The sequence below is a fragment of the Podarcis liolepis genome (genome assembly GCF_965112155.1).
Source record: "Podarcis liolepis genome assembly, chromosome: 3".
Lineage (NCBI taxonomy): Eukaryota > Metazoa > Chordata > Lepidosauria > Squamata > Lacertidae > Podarcis > Podarcis liolepis.
In genome coordinates, this window is record NC_139557.1 from 72,712,008 (window position 1) to 72,727,777 (window position 15,770).

At 42.9% G+C, this 15,770-nt stretch overlaps 1 long non-coding RNA gene across 4 annotated transcripts in view; it reads left to right on the plus strand.

The window, feature by feature from the left end:
• Window positions 1–15,770, plus strand: part of LOC310703889 — a 45,854-nt gene that overhangs the window by 19,346 nt on the left and 10,738 nt on the right. For 2 of the 4 annotated variants that reach the window (XR_014524430.1, XR_014524431.1), the window contains exons 4-6: window positions 10,827–10,889; window positions 11,721–11,776; window positions 13,833–14,055. This is a non-coding gene — a long non-coding RNA (uncharacterized lncRNA). The remainder of the gene's footprint in view (window positions 1–10,826; window positions 10,890–11,720; window positions 11,777–13,832; window positions 14,056–15,770) is intronic. The other 2 variants (XR_014524432.1, XR_014524433.1) reach the window with 2 other exon arrangements.

Sequence of the window (15,770 nt, forward strand, 5' to 3'; positions counted from 1 at the left end):
GTTAAGTCCAGTCAAAGGTGACTATGGGGTGCAATGCTCATCTCTCTTCAGGCTGAGGGAGCCAGCATTTGTCCACAGACAGCTTTCTATGCAATGGGACACTGTGTTGAGTGCCAAAGCACATGGAAATGCCGTTTACCTTCCTGCTGCAGTAGATGATGATGATAGATGATAGATAGATAGATATAGATAATTTTTTCTAATAACAATTTTTCTTAACGTATCATTTCCAAATTTACATTGATTGACTTCCCACCACCCCTCCTGGTTTCCATTCCCCCCTTTTATTTTCCTTGCATCCAATTATTTTTCATTACTTAATTTCAAATTCTTTTTCACATTCTAATTTTGCCTTCAATTCAAAAATGTTGCAACAAACCTGCTAATGTTTCCATGTTTTTACAGTGTTCTTAAAAATAATCTATAAATTTTCCCCATTCTTAATTAAATTTTCCTTCATGGTGTCTGATCTTCACAGTTAATTTAGCGTAGTGTATCATCTTAGTCTTCCATTCTTCTTTCGTTGGGGTGTTCTCTTCTTTCCAATTCTGGGCAAGTAGCATTCTGGTAGCTGTGGTTGCATACATAAATAGTCAATTTTGCTTCTTGGCACTTCATCTCCTAGTATTCCTAGTAAAAAGGCCTCTGTTTTTTTTAACAAATGTATTTTTACACATTTTTTTCATTTCATTGTATATCATTTCCCAGAAGCCCTTTGCTTTTTTACATGTCCACCACATATGAAAAAACGTATCTTCTTTATCTTTACATTTCCAACATAGGTTAGATGAATTTTTATACATCTTAGCAAGTTTTACTGGAGTTGAATACCACCTATACATCATTTTCATATAATTTTCTTTTAGTGAACTGCATGCCGTAAATTTTAAATTCTCTTTCCACAACTTTCCCCATATTCAAATGGTATGTTATACCCTATATCTTGTGCCCAGTGTTTCATTACAGTCTTAACCTCTTCATCTTTCGTCTCCCATTCCAACAGTAGTTTGTACATTCTTGATAAGAATTTCTCATTATTTTCCAATAATTCCTTTTTGAACTTTGAGAATTCCTTCCCAAAGCCCATCCCTTTATCACCTCTGAATATGTCAATCAATTGATGGTATTGTAGCCAATCTGTTAGCAGACATTTTATATCATTATATTCCTTCACCTTTAACTGATTTTCTGGTTCTGTTAACAGATCTTTATATGTTGCCCAATTTCAAGTTTTCCCTTTTCAAAGATATTGCTTCCATTGGGAACACTGTGACGAGTACCAGAGCGCATAGAAACGCCATTTACATTCCCGCCACAGTGGTACCTATTTATCTACTTGCACTGGCATGCTTTTGAACTGCTAGCTTGCCAGGAGCTGGGACAGAGCAACAGGAGCTCACTCCGTTGTGGGGATTCAAACCGCTGAACTTCTGATCAGCAAGCCCAAGAGGCTCATTGGATCCCCCCCCCCCCCGGGCTAAACTGTGAATATTATTCTGGAACAACAAGTATGAGAAACCTTTTTTACTTTAAAAATGCATTATTCATTTTATGGCAAAGCATTAATGTCAGTTGTGCAATCTGGATGCAAGTATGCATTGCCTTGCACTTCAATAGGAGGAAAGGTGCATTAATATTCACTTTGGGAATGGTTTAATGATGAGTGATTGATGCATTGCCAGCTCATAAAATCCGATCAGTATCAGCTCATTAGCAAGAAGTTGAACTGTATGCATTGTTTTGATACGCCCATCCACATGCACATGATAAACAACACTCAAGACGGAGCCTGCTTTATTAAAACATAAAATATTAATTCTGAAAATCAGTCTTCGAAACTGAGATATTGACTACATAATTCCATATTCTCCTTATTCAGATGTTGATGTTGAATGAGGAAGACATTTTGCAAATGACTGATAAATGGTGAAATAGTTACAGTGGTACCTTGGGTTACAGACGCTTCAGGTTACAGACTCCGCTAACCCAGAAATAGTACCTCTGGTTAAGAACTTTCTTCAGGATGAGAACAGAAATCGCGTGGTGGCAGCGGGAGGCCCCATTAGCTAAAGTGGTACCTCAGGTTAAGAACAGTTTCAGGTTAAGAACGGACCTACAGAACGAATTAAGTTCTTAACCCAAGGTACCACTGTACAGGTATTACTTTCCCCATAGTCACATATATTCCAGTTGACCCAAAATGGAATGACGGTCTCATTCACTAATCCAAAGAAAACATCTTAAAAAGATGCATTGGGAGGAATTCAGTCTAGCTCTATAATAATTACTCCATCACTGAAAGCTTCTTAGCTTGCAAGACAAAATGATTCCTTCCAGGAGTGCCAACTTGAATGAAATATGGGGCAGGGGAAGGTAAGTCCAGCCCTGCATAATTGATCACATGTTGTGGCACACACTTACCATTTCAATGGCAATACTTATCAACTTTGGAGGGCTCAAGTCCCCTCAAATATTTTATGGGGGAGGGGAAAGGACCTTAGCCCCTAGGAGTTGGCTCCTATGATCCCTTCTCTCTTCCTCATGTTCACTGTTCTGGGGATTTTCCTTCCCTTCCCTTTTTGGGGGGGAGGAGGGAGGGCTGTGTGGGGAGAAGCTTGGTAACCCCATTGCACTAGTGGAAGTCTTTGTTAATTGAACCCCACAAACATGAATCCCGATGGGAATCTACCTGCAGCAGGAGTGCTCAAGGGGGATTATCAAACTGCAGTGGACCTCATGTAACTCTGAACAGCTTCATTCCAAATCCCTGTTGTTTCCGGGCAACTGCATGAACATTCCTAAAGAAATCTGAATATTTCTGAACATTCCTAAAGAAATCTTGGGATCTGAGAGAAACATATAGGATGTTTCTTCCAGATCCCAAGATAAAGCATATGGAAGAATGAAGGGCCATGTGTGGTCTGCTACAATTTTCTGGCCAAACAAGTGTTAACCTTATTTACTTAACCATGAACTGTAGCAAACCTTTATGCTTTTTTTAAAAAATGTATAGTTTGAAGCTCTTTTCTTTCACAACATAGCAGAATATCATCTGGACTAGCAGTTCACAAAGTGGGCAGTAATCCTCCCTCCCCTGGGGTGGGGTGGGAATTACCTAGGAGGGCACTAAGAGGCCAGGCGAGATGATGCTGAAAGTGCAAAGACTCTGGAGTTTTGTAGCATGAGTCTTCTAGTCTCAGTCGAGGATCTCTCGCTTCCAGCAGAGAGAGTGATTCATATGCACATTGTCAAAGAGAGAAAGCATAGAAGGACAGGCACAAAATGATCCTATTCGAAAGCCCCAAGGCCTGTGGAAGGAGTGCTTTGAAGAACACAATGACAATACAGTGGAGTTTAATATGACAGAACTGCCAGGGCTGGGCAACTTCTTCCATGCCCAGAGTGGGTTCTTGGAGGCCTCTTTAGGCTTTAAGCAGTCAGTTAAAAGCAATTCTCTTTCATTTCTGACAGGTTTGGGCATGTAGACCCATTAAAACGAGCTCAGGTAAAACAATTGGCAAAACAGACTGTGACCCAGGCAGTTTCCACCTCTTTTTCTCACATCGTTTAAACTTGTAAAAGCTTGCTTAGTTTTCTTCTTCTTCTTTGGTCAAAAAGCTTCTTAATCCTGAATCTGATAAATGCAGTATTCCCCCCCTTTTCAAGATGAATTAAGCCTTCCTCCCTGAAGATGAATTGGCAAACGTAAAGAAATTTTGCAACATGAAGTTGATTGTGGCTGCAGTCCTATTAGTGTGGCCAAGTACAAAGAAAGCAGCAACCTTTAGTCTTGCAGCAACCTTTCGTTTTTTGCATAGAAGGAGGGCCCTCATTAGGCGTAGCCTGTGCAGCCAGCTAAAACCTCCTGAAATTCCCCCTTCTGCAGAACAATTAAAGCTTCTTTTGCCTTTGGCCAGCCTAGGACATTTACCAGGGAGACCCATTGAATTTAGTGGGATTTACTTCAAAATAAACATTCCTAGCATTGCACTGTTAGTGGTGGGCAGAGTAATTCAAATCCCAATTTGCTATGCTGGAGGGGAATGGAGCAGAGGATTCCTTCCACCCAGACCTGCCCAGATCAGCCAACCTCTGCTGTGGGGCAACTCCATCATTAGTGGCTCAGCCTTGTCAGAGAGGAGCACCCCAACGCTCTTTCTCAAACATTGAACAGGTAGAGCCTACCTACAGCCAGCAATATTTCCACCAGTGCTAGGTACTAGAAACCGCCCAAAATAGGGCATTTCAGAGACAGGGAGAGGACAGTGCTGGTCCAGCATATGATTCACCCTAGAATCCGGTGCAGCAAAGAAACATTTTTCCTGTCCTTCTCCCCAACTTCCACCCTGGCAGCTGTGAGTGGTGGGGATGTAGATTCAGCACCGGATTCAGGGTGCTGTGGGCAGTTCTGCTACAAAGGGCCAAGGCGGTACAAAATTGAGAAGATTCATAATTGAGAAGATCCATTTGGATGCACCAAATTTTGGCCTTGCACAGGGCGCCATGTTACAAAAGATAACCTGGTGGAGGCAGCCAAGGCTATACTACCCTTGATTTCAGCAAGGCATTTGACAAGGTGCCCCATGATATTCTTGTAAAGAAACTGGTAAAATGCGGTCTTGACTATGCTACCACTCAGTGGATTTGTAACTGGCTGACTGACCGAACCCAAAGAGTGCTCATCAATGGTTCCTCTTCATCCTGGAGAAGAGTGACTAGTGGGGTGCCACAGGGTTCTGTCTTGGGCCCGGTCTTATTCAACATCTTTATCAACGACTTGGATGATGGACTCAAGGGCATCCTGATCAAATTTGCAGATGACACCAAACTGGGAGGGGTGGCTAACACCCCAGAGGACAGGATCACACTTCAAAACGACCTTGACAGATTAGAGAACTGGGCCAAAACAAACAAGATGAATTTTAACAGGGAGAAATGTAAAGTATTGCACTTGGGCAAAAAAAATTGAGAGGCACAAATACAAGATGGGTGACACCTGGCTTGAGAGCAGTACATGTGAAAAGGATCTAGGAGTCTTGGTTGACCACAAACTTGACATGAGCCAACAGTGTGACGCGGCAGCTAAAAAAGCCAATGCAATTCTGGGCTGCATCAATAGGAGTATAGCATCTAGATCAAGGGAAGTAATAGTGCCACTGTATTCTGCTCTGGTCAGACCTCACCTGGAGCACTGTGTCCAGTTCTGGGCACCACAATTCAAGAAGGACACTGAAAAACTGGAACGTGTCCAGAGGAGGGCAACCAAAATGGTCAAAGGCCTGGAAACGATGCCTTATGAGGAACGGCTAAGGGAGCTGGGCATGTTTAGCCTGGAGAAGAGGAGGTTAAGGGGTGATATGATAGCCATGTTCAAATATAGAAAAGGATGTCACATAGAGGAGGGAGAAAGGTTGTTTTCTGCTGCTCCAGAGAAGCGGACACGGAGCAATGGATCCAAACTACAAGAAAGAAGATTCCACCTAAACATTAGGAAGAACTTCCTGACAGTAAGAGCTGTTTGACAGTGGAATTTTCTGCCAAGGAGTGTTGTGGAGTCTCCTTCTTTGGAGGTCTTTAAGCAGAGGCTTGACAACCATATGTCAGGAGTGCTCTGATGGTGTTTCCTGCTTGGCAGGGGGTTGGACTCGATGGCCCTTGTGGTCTCTTCCAACTCTATGATTCTATGATTCTATGATTCTATGATTCTACCCTGATGCTGCAAATCAGGAGTTTGGATTGCCCCTCTTGGACTGCAGTCCTATACACGTTTACTGTGAGTCAATCCCATTGAACTCAGTGGGTCTTACTTCTGAGCAGACTTGTGTAGGCCCACACTTTAACTGTTAGGTATTTTAGCTATAAACTAACTCAGATAATAGAATAATAGAATTGTAGAGTTGGAAGGGACCCTGAGGATCATCTAGCCCAACTCCCTGCAAAAGCAGGAATATGCAGCTGCCCCATATGGGAATTGAACCTGCAACCTTGGTGTTATCAGCACCATGCTCTCACCAACTGAGCTATCTCACCCAGGTCTGATGAGTTCACTGTTTGTGATAAGCTTCTTCTTTCGCTGTATTGAGAGTAAAACCAGATACAATACTACGAAGTAGTTAAGATGTAAGTGATGAAGCCATGGTGGTCTTTGACATCTTTGTATTCTTGACTGATTTGGCGGAACACAAACAGTAAAGTTAAAACGGGCATTTGTTTGATCCTGGAAGCAGCAGTAAAACAGAATGGAGGAGCTGGCCTCTACAGAAGGCTGCCTGGGAAAAGTATATCTGCTCAGTTTTATCTGTGATCAACAGTTCCATTTTGTTTTCATCCCATTTTCATCTAATCTCAAGAAATTTGATTGAATGTTGCTGCGTTTGTATTGTCTCTGTGCAAACCACTTAGGGACTTTTATTCTATTAAGCGGTATCATTTTTAATTGATAAATAAATGCAATATAAAATCTCGGAGGCACTTGGAGAGGAGGCAGCTGCTCATATCCAGCCTCAAAGCTCCTTTGCTCATCCTCCTCTCCTACCTATTCTGGCAAGCAAGACACTGAGCATAGCAGGGCTTTCCAAAGGGGAGGATGAAGGCTCTAAATGGCTGCATTGTTCAAGTAAATGATTTAGGTTGGCCAATGGGGAGAAATGAAGGGTTTCTGCACCTTTAATTGTTTTTCAGAAGATGAATTCATGCTCAGGGTTGGTCCCACTGTTGGGCAGAGTGAGACAACTGCCTCAAGCAATGGATGCTGCAGATTGGAAGGCTTTGGGAGCCTCTAAAGTAGCTTGAAGTCCTCAGTTACAGTGAAGGATGCTGTTCCGTCATCTGTAAGGTTTAGCTGCCAGTCCTTAAGCCTTCTATTCAGTTGAGGGCACCATCTTGTCCTTCAATGAAGGGATCAAGATGTCTTAGACAAGCCCTGAGTGAACTTTAAGAAATCCCCCACCCTTTCTCATGCGTTCGCCTATTTATCAAAGACAGCTCCATTTGGTTCGCGTTAGAACAGGCTTGCTTAAGGGTCAGGGAGACAGGCATGGTAATGTATAAATGTCTGTTAAAAACTCACACCTTCAGGCTTTCATTGCCAAAATGATCTTCAACCTCAACTATTCTCCGCTCCTTTTCTCTTGGGTGTATTTGATTTAATGAACTATGTGACGAGTTACTGTAGGCACTGTGGAAACACATTATCGCTAGTACTACCACCATCACCACCAGGCAGGAAAGTAATTACGTGACAGCATATCTCTGTGAAGAGAGGCCCTGCTTTCTTCTGTGTGGAGCATGGTGGACCTTGGTGGTACCAGAGGGAGAGGCAATGCTCTCAGGACAAGTAGCTCCCTCCTTCCTCCCCACTGCTGAACCCTGTAATTATTTACAGGGTCACTTTTCCTATATTGAAAGTCACTTCTCCTATATTGAGAGTGGATTCTTTATTATCATCTATCAGTGTCAAAGCAGAAATATTTAAATAGAATAGAACAGACAAATAAAAGAAGTCTGTGTGTGATCTGAAGCAGGAACTCGGGGCCTAACCATGTGTCAGGGTATTTGTGGCACACAGTACCTCAGAGTATAATCTGGGCACTAAATATCTATTCAGTGGCAACTGGGCATGAAGGAAGTACAAATCCCAATAGAGAATTCAAATATCCCCCCACCCCCTTTACGGATTGTGTAGTTTGAATGACAAATTTTTCATTTGTGAGACTGAGGCCACATTCACACCATACATTTAAAGCCTGAAGATACCACTTCATGGCTTCCCCCAAAGAATCCTGGGAAATGTAGTTTGTTAAGGATGCTGGGAAAGTCCTTGGTATGCAATCTCCCACCCCAACATAACTTCTGTCTCATGGGACTGAGCTACAGTTAATTGGCTCTCATCCACTACTTCCTCAAGATGCTGGTTCAGCACCTTCACAGCTTCATAGCAGCACGACACTTTTTGTTAATGTCTGCACATCAAGCTGGCGTTAAAGGCGCAGCTACAATAGACGGTTAAAAAGTTGGCCACCTGCGTTGGCACAATCTAAAACGGAGTTGAGCAGAGAGGCTGCACTGCCTGCGAATGGAGCCAACCCACCTTTGCTGCTTTAGTCAATTAGCTGCGGGTGAAAGAACAGTCAAGGTCCACTGGGTGAGATGCTGGAGGTCACTACCTGAGCAGTGCTGTGAATGCTGGGCAGCGAGCCAGCGAAACTTTGAAATGGAGGCAGCTAATTAGCTGCAGGTGACTGCGAGGAAAAGTCATTCAAACCCGGAGTCCCCTACAGCTGGGGACAGATGAGAGCAGATGGGCATTCCAGGTCTACTCTTGTCGGCTTCACTTCTGGGCTTACTGCCACTACGTCGGCCTCTCCACTTGCTTCCCACCCCCATTTTATCATGTAATTTACAGCATCTTGCTGTGCTGGTTGTAAACACGATGAAGCAAGTGTAGCTAGTGCGGCAAAGGCAAGCTGAAACAGTAGCTCAGAGAGCAGCAACCGCCTCTCTCCATCTTATTTAAGGGGTGCCTCCCGTGTTAAGTGTTCAGAGTCTGTTGTGCACATAGCTGTTGCTTGGGATGTGGAGAAGTGCTTCCAGATTTCAGCTTCTCCAGCCCCAAATGCTGAAAAATGAAATGAGAAACACCTCACAAAAGAGGTGTCTTTTACATAGGTACAAAAGAGGTACTGATTATACACCACTGATTTTGCAAGTTACTTTGGTTGCTTCCAGATAACTTGTTTATTGAGCACTTATCCCAATCTCTCTTGCACAAGGTTTTTTTTGGGGCCGGGTATGTCTGCTGTTAACTGAACATCCATTCTGATTCGTTTGCAGGAGGTTAATACAAAATTGCCTAAAGCAATTGTTATCCAACGCTTTCCAGGAACATTTCCTCATTGCTTTCCATACCTTACATATGATTTTTTGGAAACAGGTTTTGGTTGCACAAGAACACCATATTCACTTTAATCGCACAACTTGAATGTGCCAGGACCCAACCGTTTGCCACACCCTGTGCTAATTTTGTTACAACTGCATGATCAGATTGGGCAATGAGAACAACTGACACCTGACTTGCCGGTGTCAGACACATGTTTGGTTTGGACATACGACATTTTAAAAATCTGGAGCCTTCATTCAGGATAGGCTGGGGAAATGATCTGAAAGGCAGTAATAATGTGTCAAAATCTGTCTTCCCTGGCCATTGAGAAGCTTGGATGTGTTTTCTCAGGTGGATAACATTCTAGAGATATTGGTATCTTTGCCCAGTCACAAATGCACAAGGGTACAATGCAAGCAGATTCAGATCCAGATTCACAGCAGCACCAGTTCGCACCTCCCATATCCTTTAAAAAATAATTGGGCGTCAAGCCTCAAAACCCACCCCCATGGAATAAAGACACAATGGAAACAGAATTTAGTTTAAAGGTTAATGGGCAAATTTAGGCCACAACTTTATTGCGTACACAGGTGTGACTGGTATTGGCTTAGGCATTGGTATCTAATGACTATAATTGGCTCCTGTCCACCCAGCAGCAAGCCTGCAAAGGGTAAACTACCAGCAGAAGGAGCTCCAACAATGGCTATTGACTGGTGCTCACCCCTGGGGTTCCCGAGGGTCCTGGCATGGCCCTAGCCCCTCCCTGGGCTTCGGATGAGATCCAGACCCCCGGATTCCTTTAATGGAATACCCTATCACATGGAGGGGCAGGTGATGGCCGCACCTCCCCTCCCCACATTCCCCTAAACCAATGCCTAACCGCCTAACCTTACAAAGTTGTGACAATTGCTAAGAGGTAGGCAAAAACCAAGTGGCCACTGCCAATCTGCCACATTGGAAAAAATTCCTACTTGGCCCCCGTTCCAAAAAACGGCAACCAACCAAAGTCCACAGCAAAGCCAGACACCGATCTAACAATGGGTGGGGGGTGTGTGTGTTTGGCAACACGAAGCAAGAGACAGGCACATGTTGCGCCGCTGTATATATACTTACCTCGCGATCATGCCAGCACCACTGATTAGCTCAGGCCCCTGGCGTGATCGCAGCATTACCGACCAGTTGTGGGGCCAAATCCTCCAGGCCATTTGGGGGGAGTTCTGAGGGTAAATCCTCGGGTAGGAGGATCCAACTAATCAGATCCTAGCTAAATGAACCACTTTCAAAAGGAAAAGGCCTTCTCTTTCAACACCTTAGAACTGTTCCTTCCAGATGGAATTGGTTTCATTCCTCACCTGGCTGTAATTCTAGATCATTCCAGAAGCCTGGATGCAGGAAGAAACCATTTGTTATGCTTGCCTACTAATAAATTAATAGCAAACTCATTCCTCAAGTGCTGACTGTAGAAAGTATCAGCAGGCCTGTGGTAACTCCAAGGTTTGCAGGAGAATAAATAGGGGAAACCCCCTAAAAATGATTAAACATGCTCAGAGGCCACAGTACATTCAGTATATGTTGGAGGTGGTTTGGAAAATTGAGGTGGTGGTAATGGAATGGAGTATGGCAGAAAGGGGCATGGCTGGCAATGGTCTTAGAGCAATGGTATGTTGCAGGTCTCACTTCTTGCTGATGAATTTTCACTGTTCCCCATGAATGACCAGGTCGTTCTAAAGCTTAAAGGCATCATAAGATGGCATAGCCCACAACAAGCACCTGCATGTGGGGTAAATCTGGATAAGCTGCTGTAGGTTCAAATATCGTCTCTCCATAAAAGATGTTGGCTATAGTTTTTCATATATATTGGGTGTGACTCTGGCGAGGATGCACATATATAGGGTATGTAAAGCAGTGTAAGCACAGCGTTCTTTCTGAAACATGCATTGCTTGACAGCACAATACTATATTTGGCTACTCAAAAGTAAGGGCCATTAACATCAATGAGACTTCCTCCAAGGTACGCATGAGTAGGATTTCCTCTTCACCTTTAGTAATAGTATTATATGGATTTTTTAACCCACACTTCACTGTAAGTCCCAGGGTGGGTTACAACAATACAAAAACACAATATTAAAAACAGTTAAAGCAATTTACAATCAGAAGAATAGGGTGGATCCATATAGATACACCAGGTTTCAAAGGCAAGGGTAAAGAGATGTGCCTTCAATATATGATGCAAGATATATAATGAAAGTGCTGGACAACTTGTGGAGAGAAAACTAGGAGCTGGCCATGGAGAATGCCCTCTCCAAGCTGCCCAAGGGCAGTAGAACAGCCAGAAGAGCCTCCTTTGTTGATCTTACCACTGAGACGGTCTGTAGGGAAGGAGGCAGGTATTTAAGGCCTCTGTCCTTTGGGGCTTAATCTCCCTGATGGCATTTTATGCAGCTCACCTTTCATCTCTTGGAAGTGTGTGGCTGAGATGCAGCTAAAAGTAAGCAGTAGAATTCTGAATCCAAATGGTTATTAAAGTTCTAAGCCAAGCCACGAAGACTAAACTCTGATGCTTGGAGGGCAGAAAGCATTAAATTTGGGCATCTAAACATAGTGGTATCGATGCATTCTTCTGAGGCCACTTTCTGACATTAATTAAATGGATTCACTAGTGCCGGTTTTATTAGAGAGGAAGATGAGTGAGCTCGTTTGAGCGCAATATGAAGTGACTTGAATCTTTGCCCAGAATGCTAATGGAAGCTTTTTGAAATCAGAAAAGTAGATAATAACATTTTATTTAATTAATACATATTTTTTTCTTTCCTCTTTCCTCCTTGCCCTTCTGTACTTGAAGATGTGGGAGAATATTAAAATCAAGGCTGGCTCGAAGCATTTGCAACTTGACTCAGGGTGACTTTAAAAGCATACTTTAGATCCAGTTGCATGCCTGGAGATAGCTTTATGTGGCTGTGATTGCTTCATCGTTTGAAATAGACAACTTCCAGAAGCTCCCAGTCTCAGCAAGTTACATTTGGGAACTTTTGATGTAGATAACAAATGATACGCCATCCCAGATGAATGGGTCAGGGAAACTTTTCCAGCCTGAGGGTCATGTTCCCTTGTGGGCATTCCTCCAACAGAGGTCAAGGAGAGAGGAAAAAGTGGGAAGCGCATGGATGTGACTCTTCCAGAAAGATACATATTAGCTTGCAAAGTCAGGGGGTTCTATACAGACAGACAGACATATACAGTCGTACCTCGGAAGTCAAACAGAATATGTTCTGGAAGTTCCAAAATGTTTGGAAGCCAATCGGAACCCGTGGAACCTATGTTGAATATTTGGGTTCCAAAGAACGTTTGCAACGCTTTGTGGCGCTTGGGAGACGAAATGTTCGAGTCACAAGGCATTCAACTTCTGAGGTACGACTGTAGACTTCTCAATCCAGGCAAGGAAAAGGCCTCACAATCCAAGTACCCATTCCAGCAAGGCAAAAGGACTCAAGGAAGACACAGAGCAGGGCCAGTGAGGGGTGTGGCTTGGAGAGAGAAGGGAGCAACATCATGGGAGGAGTCTAAGGTGAAGCTGTGCAGCTTCCTTGTTATTTTTGCCATTGGATGCTGCATGTTGTTTAAGTAATATTGTTACATGCATAGTATTGAAATGTGGTTTGTTGTGGTTGTTTTGCCATGCTATTATAAAATGGCCACTATGTTGTTGTTTTACTATGTTATTATGAAATTGTTTTTGCAGTGTTTGTTTGAAACACATCCCTGTCTTTCTCTAGTAAGCTGTTTTGAGCATGATTTTTTTTTGCAGAAAAGTGGCATACAAATATAATGTAAAGAAAAAAGAAAGCAAAGGAAAAATATGTGGCCTGGAAGAAAGGGGTGTCACTTGGGAACAGTTCAGAGAAATGGATAATGAGGAGGGGCTTACAGCAATTTTCATATACAGTGGTACCTCGGGTTACAGACACTTCAGGTTACAGACTCCGCTAACCCAGAAATAGTACCTCGGGTTAAGAACTTTGCTTCAGGATAAGAACAGAAATCGTGCGGTGGCAGCGCAGTGGCAGCAGGAGGCTAAAGTGGTGCCTCAGGTTAAGAACAGTTTCAGGATAAGAACGGACCTCCAGAACAAATTAAATTCTTAACCCGAGGTACCACTGTAGCTGGATTTAAAATGGCCGGCCCACATTTCTGCTCCTCATTTGAATCTACTATTTAAACAGAAAGGGGTGGAGTGAGTATGGGGCAGGCTTAAGCACGTTCTGCCGACGCACGATGACCCAGAACGCATCCCCCATGCAATATAAATACTGAAGGGGAGAACAATCAATGAGCTGGAAGGAAAGGACACAAAAAACATGTTTAATGGTAAATCTCTGTGTGTGGCTTGCAGCATTTTTGAGATCAGTTTTGTCTTGTTATCCAACCTAACAAAGTTTCTCTGTTTGTTCTTTAGTTGCACTGGTTACTAATTGCACGAGTGTTTTGCAAATACTTTAATGGCTTTAGTAGATTAAATCTTTGGTAATGTCTCTGCCGGCAAATAAAAATCAGTCGTTTGCAGTGCTGGATATTATGCTGTTCATTTCTAACTGCTGCACTGAGAAGTGGGATTACAACAGTTTAGGAAGCTGCAGAAAAGTCAGGCAAATTTTAGAATTTTACTAAAGCAAAATAGTAAGTGAAGAGTATTCTCAGGAGCAAAGAGTTCAAATTCCTGTGTGAAAGGAAACTTTCCTCAGAAAGGAAACTGCAGAACAAGGCCATTATTTTAAATCCCACATTATTAAAATATTTCTTTTAGGAATTGGATTGCTTTGTATAATAAAGCCTTCCAATTTCACACACCGTGAGCAGTCCATTTTAGTAAGCCTGAACCTTCTTCCAAGCTCCCTGCCTTTTTCTTTTGCATGCTCCTCACTTCCTATTTTTTTCCCTCCAACTCCTTTTTCAACAGCCCACACAACACCCCATCTTACAGCTGGGATTTGTCTCCTGTATGTGCCTGTATGAAGGAGGCAGATATGGTATGTGACTAGATGCCATACTGCAATGTCCCACCACTCACTACTAGGCAGAGGATCACAACCACCTTGTACTCAAACTGGAAGAGGATTTCCTGCCACCTGCATGTGGAGCTTTACTTTGGGGGGGGGGGTCACATTCCTTCCAACCACTAGGTAATGCTACCAAGTGTAGCTTCTATGGACTTTTTTTAAAAAAACTTAGTACACCAACTAAAATTATCTCCAGCTTGCTCTTATGAAAACCACCACCATGTTTCCTTTTTACTTCTGTTCTCTACCTAACAAAAAACCTTTGTGTTTTCTTAAGGCTAGAAATAGATCTGAGTAACAGCTGGATTATATATTTTCAAAAATGTTGTGTGCCTAAACCAGTTACTTTGTGCTTCTTTCTCCTGGTGATCCCAAGTGCAGCATGCACAGCACCCAGTGTAGCCTAATCCAATAGTCTGCTACCTCCTCTTATACAGTCGTATCTTGGTTCTCAAACGGACTCCATTCCAGAAGTCCATTCGACTTCTGAAAACGTTCGAAAACCAAGGTGCGGCTTCTGATTGGCGTCCTGCACTCAACCGGAAACCACAGAAGCCACATCGGACATTTGGCTTCCAAAAAATGTTTGCAAACTGGAACACTCACTTTCACGTTTGCAGCATTCGGAGCCAAAATATTCGAGTCGCAAGGTGTGACTTTATACCATTTTAAGACTGTGTCTGTGTACACACCATACATATAACGCACCTTGTAGCTCTGTGATGGGTAAACTACAGTTCCCACGATACTTTTTGGGGGGGAGGGAAAATGCAGTCTATGACTAAAGGCAGACTTTTGACCTCTCTGTGCGTTAATCACGTGAAGGGGGCATCGTGTGACTACAGGGAGTGTGGATGTGCTTCTGCCCCCACCCCAGACATCCATGCATTGACAGGTTAATATTGCGATACATATTTCTATATCTCATTTCATTACTTTGCAGCTTTAACAAAGCTTATTCTCAAAGCAGCTCTGGGAGGAAGGATAAAACAAGGACAATCAAGAGCATGCCTAAGGGGGGGATTTGAACCCAGGTCTTCCACATCAGCACCCAATATGCTAATCAAATGAAACCCCCCAGGCTTTACTTGGACATACTGTTTTATTTATGACACAGGTTTTTTAAAAAGTTTGGACACTAAATGAAATGCCACTTTGTAGGGTTCTATGGCTTTCATTTTAAAAAGTTCACTTTGATACTTACTTAAAAAAAATAAATTACTTAACATTATTCACATTGTTTAAAGCTGTGACTGTTCATTCTGCAGAACAATACATCCCCATTGTGTTAGATACAGTTGCTCTAGATAATAATACATCTGATCATTATTTCAGCCTATAAAATAATATTTATCATAAAGCGTCACTTCTACCCACCTTTCCTTTTCTTAAATGCCAGCATGACATGGGGAGGAATGAGCCAGCATTGTCTTGGTTAATGCCGTCTCGGGATTTTCTTTCTTTCTTTCACAAGAGCTTATGAGCTTCCAAAGGCTTTAATTAAATATGGCAGGGCAGCAGATGTAAAAGGGAAAACACACACGCCCTTCCCCACCATGAAGTCCCTGAGAGAGCTTACTAGGACTTCGGGGGGACTAATATTCTAAAACTAAACAAGTTTCTGATGTTAAACCCTTCACACAAATGAACAATTTTGGTCTTGAAGCTGGCTCTCATTTTGCCTTATATTCATTCTCTAGTCTTAAGCTGAGAGGGTTTGACTTTTTTGCCTGCTATCATGATTTTTGTCACGAGTCTAACATCTCACAGGGTGGAAACCAAAGTAGCACTAATGACAATGTTCCATTGGCGCAAGGATTTCCACTTGCACAGTGGAA